Source organism: Rhagoletis pomonella, unplaced genomic scaffold (assembly GCF_013731165.1).
Source record: "Rhagoletis pomonella isolate Grant_MI unplaced genomic scaffold, Rhpom_1.0 Rhpom_scaffold_00006, whole genome shotgun sequence".
In the NCBI taxonomy this organism is placed as follows: domain Eukaryota; kingdom Metazoa; phylum Arthropoda; class Insecta; order Diptera; family Tephritidae; genus Rhagoletis; species Rhagoletis pomonella.
Window position 1 is genome coordinate 49,661,359 of NW_023458560.1, and position 4,864 is coordinate 49,666,222.

At 36.3% G+C, this 4,864-nt stretch overlaps 1 protein-coding gene across 1 annotated transcript in view; it reads left to right on the top strand.

The window, feature by feature from the left end:
* LOC118740897 (protein bowel) overlaps positions 1 to 4,864 on the top strand; it is an 81,090-nt gene that overhangs the window by 38,581 nt on the left and 37,645 nt on the right. The window lies entirely within an intron of this gene.

Genomic DNA, 4,864 nt, shown 5'->3' on the forward strand with positions numbered 1-4,864 from the left:
GGTCACCAAGATTTTTAAAAGCTCCTACTATGCCAATGATTTTTTTTTAAGGTATTTTCCTAAATTTCAAGTGATCTTTCAATTACTGAGCCCATAGATGATGTAGACGTGCTGGGCTGTGGGTAAAAATATTATTTCCAGCTTGGAAGGTAGATTGTGTGGGGACTCTACCTGTCCTAGTGTTTTAACCAGAATTTGATGCGTTCCATCGTATGTTGAAGTTGGGTCGAAAATGCCGGAGTAGATCTAAATATGGGGTTGGAAAGGTGTCATAGCCCATTGGATTTTGCTAACACTTAGGATTCCGCTTGTAAGCTGTGGTGTCCCTGAGTCTGTCCAGAAGGCATTCCTATTTATTGTAATGGCCTAAGATTGTAACTCTTATTTGCTTTACCGTTTTGGTAGGGAGCGGTTGTGTACGCTTGGACTTCGGTTGCTTCCAACCTGAGATCTGATCGTTGGAAATATCAGCAGCAAGGCTATTATTGTGGGCCTCTCACATGAAAAGCGGGCTTAAACTCCGAGACGATTCTCAGTACAAATTCTTTAGTTTGAGCTCACTCCATCAGTGCAAAAATAGAGTCTGAGTTTCAGCTGCCTTTTTATGCATGAGACCCAATATTCTCACATTAAGTTAAACTTTTGGCAAATTAAATTAAACTCTGGGCAAAGGGATTTCAACTTTCAGCGAGTGGATTTAAACTATGGGCAAATAAAATTAAAACCTAGAGCAAATAAAGTTAATGTTTAGGCAAATCGAGTTATACTCTCATCAGGGATTCGAGTTGTGACCGTTGTTCTCCTATATGTATGTATATCTCTTCAGCGTGAGCTGCACACCGCGTAAACTATGCCTTATTCATGGATAAAATTAAGCACTTTTGCATGACGCGAATTATATAAATAAAAACAAACAACAAGTGATTTCAATTAATTTGCCAAAGTTTGTCTTCTTATGAATTTCCTAACTACAATAGGGGCAGGTCCAATTCTTTTCTGTGAATCGACGTATAAATCATACAAGAGGTTTTCCATTACGAAATGTACGAGGAATAATTTTGTTGAACACTTCAACCCATTTGCTCTCTCGATAAAGGGTCATTTTGAGCCCTTTTTGAAAAGTTTGAATAAAATGGCATTTGAGGGTCGCTCGAGGGTTGAAATGTTCTAGAAAATATTTTTTTTTGTCACAAGTGGCAAGATCGAAAATTTTGAAAATAATATATTTTTGAATAAGGGTCGCCCTAATGTGAATATACATTAGGGGGCCCATCGAAAATGCTTTTTTTTTGCAAATTTCAAGACTCTACCCGTTAATTTTATTCGTTTTTATGAGAAATATTATTGCCTTTTGCCTATTACGAAAATACGAAATGGTAGGACTGAATAGAATTTATGATCTTTATGAAGACAAACCCTACTTCGAAAAGAAAATGCGTAATTTCCCTAAGAATTAAAATTTATAGAAATGTATAAATTGAAAGCTTCAATTTGTAAAGGATTTGTACTAATCATTAAATGGAAAAGCAAACAGGATAAAAAAGAGTCCTATAAAAATATGTCTACACGCAGAGCCTTATAAACCTCTTTTAGAATAGATGTTCCTTATTAAGAGCAGAGTTTTACAAAACCTTTATAAGACCGATTGCTCTTCATACATAGACAAGAACTATATAACGGTAAGAATGGCTCATATGTATATGTATGTGTGAAAATTACACACAGACGACGCCTCCGGCCATTGAGGGTCTCACCTTTAAGCTATCGCTGAAGTTTTTTTTTAACCCCAACCCTCCCTTCGCGAAATCCTGGCTACGCCACTGCTAGTGAAGATATGTATGTACACAATTATGTCGCATGAATGCACATTTCTTTATTCACATCTCTAGCTGCTGCTCTGCATTTAAGTCGTTTATTGAAATGTGTTGTTGTATTTCATGAACTAAATAAAATGCTTTAATTAAATCGTCATTTCATTAGTTAATTTGTGAATAAGAAAATATGTGCATATAAAACTTAAAATTACATATACACGTGCGCTAAGTAGTTACAAAAAACTTTGTGAAAGCAAAAAAATAAAAACCGTAAAATCTACGTAAATGAATGTAAATATATATGTACATATTTATGTATCTAAGCCGTGTAGGTGTGTTTTATTTCCACATTCGTAGATAAGTAATTACCAGTAGTTTTCATTTTTCAATTTTCTTGTGCATTTTTCTTCATTTTTCATTTTTATTGCAGCAATGGTTATTGCTTTCGTTGTTTATGTTTTCAGTGTTTTTGTTTCTGTTTTTTTCATCAAATTAGTCGCACTACTGTTCGCGGTCGGTTGTCTTTCCTTTTTATACATTTGTACATATGTGTGTATGTACATGAGGGTGTTCTAAAAATGCATGTGAACAAGTAAAGTCGGAATTTTAATTTTCTCACCCCCTAGGATTGTTCTTTATCGACAAAAACGTTCCCCTATTTTTTATTTTGAAATAAAAAAATATTTAGAGGTCGCTGAAAGCGCTCAAAGTTTTCCATGAATTTTATATGGGAAAAAACAAGTTTTCGTAGAAAAGGTACAGACTTCTTGGGTATTGCTATTGGAAGTCTCGTGAAGAGAAATAAAGTTTTCCGATCGAAAAATATTGATTTTCAAGAATTCCATACAATTTCTACGAAAACTTTTTTTTCGCCATATAAAATACATGCATGGAAAACTTTGAGCAACCGCTAAATAGTTTTTAATTTCCAATAATTTTTTTCGGTATAGAACAATCCTAGGAGGTGAGAGCTTTAAAATTTCGACTTTACTTTTTCACATGCATTTTTGGACCAACCTAATATGCATACAGACATATATCCGAATGGGTTTCTCCAAGAATGATAGAATACAAGATTGCGCCAATGAGAGAGGATTTTTGAGCGTAATTTTTGCGTGACGTCATCTTGGTGCAATTGCGAGAGAGAAATGCCAAAACGCATATAAAAATATGTAAACAATGCAGAAAAATGTGTTAATTTTAATATTACATGGCCCAATTTTGCAGGAATCAATAAATATACAAAGATTGATTAATTAGGAACACGTAGCAATAATTTTGGACATGTAGCCCTTTAGATAAGTACGATTTTTAGCACATGAAAAAATTGATGTATTAACAGTGTTTGCAATTTCATGTAGACCAAAAGGAAGGTGTGCAGCAAAGTGAATTTTTCGACTTACCATTTTAAAAAGCCATGCAGAGTGCATATTTATATTTGTGGACGGTAGCCAATCACCATAAACTCCACAGCTGTTGACTCCACAGCTTTTATTTGATGACTTTTGTACCATTTCCGAGAGGATGCATGAGTGTGGCTTTTTTGGAAGCAAATATTCTATGTCAGTAAAACATAATTTAAGCTGAACTTTTAAATGTAAAATAATTTGGGCACTGTTTTGTATTAGGTACGTAACAGCGCGTTAAGATGCCGCTTGAATTAGCGCCTGGCGACCTTATCCACTGGTGCATTACCTCATACCAGCACTAAAAGAATCAGGTACTAACAAAAAGTAGGTAGTGAAGTTCATGTATCTATTACTGTATCTATTTACTGTAGAAACTGCTTTTGTATGTATGCCATTGCCAGCAAACTAAACCAGCAACTGTCTACATTCACCATGGAAATATACCTACTACAATTCACCAAGGAAAGGCCAACATAGTTCCAGAAGCTCATAGCTCACACACATAGCACAAAGCTCGATTTGGTGTTTAATGCATGTCCTCCCCGACAGAACTGCTTCCACTTTTTCGCCAGGTTTGCGTCCGTAGGAAACGAAAAAAAAACTTATATAGCACGCTTTCCTTTTGTTTTCACTATTACACTTTGCCACTGCACACCTCATTTTGCTTTTTAATGTCTCAATAATTGTTAAAACCACGCAGAAATATTAACGCACAAATATTAAAATTGTTATTTGGCTTTTTTCGTATGCTCACATTCAACAATTGCACCAAGATGACGTCACGCACACAGATCATTCTGTCAAAATCACAAAGAGCGGATTAGCGGTACCGCGATTGGCGCAATCTCTATTTCTCTCAATCGTGGTTTTCTTCCATTTTTCGGTAGTTGCTATCCCGCGCGGAAGCGATAAAGACCGCTCATAAAGGTGGTAATGTGTGTAGGTAAGCATAAATTTCAGCTTGAGCGTGTATATATGTAGGCGTCTAGCTGAAGTAAATGAAAGATTTACTGTGTCTTTGCAACCATGCTGACAGCTGAGAATATACCTGGCTGGTAGCAAGCAAACCGGTGCACAGACACAAATTCATGTGAGCTCTAGCGATCTGCCAGCGATCCTCGATGATGATCGCTAACGATCGGAGTTCAAAACTGGAGAGTTCAATTAGAAAGGAGCAAATAAGAAGAGCCAAAGAAAAAATAATAAATAGAGCGTTTTGGCATTTCTCTCTCGCAATTGCACCAAGATGACGTCACGCAAAAATTACGCTCAAAAATCCTCTCTCATTGGCGCAATCTTGTATTCTATCATTCTTGAATAGAGCTGATGTCACGACGTCGAGAAAGTGGCAGAACAGATAATTTCGTTTGCTACTCATTTTTTCACAGAAACACATACATACACACGCGCGCACCTTTGGATGTGAAAAAATAATTCATATGAAAATATCTACAAGATTCACCTATGTACATATGCAACTCTCGGCCGCCATAGCTGTCTCCAATGTAGATAGCAGCCTTGCCACCAAGAATGATAGAATACAAGATTGCGCCAATCGAGCTGAGAGCAACTGGCCGTGACGTCAATAAATACCAGAATGAGAGAGCAAGACGAACTCGACAAGAAAAAGAGGAAGCATCG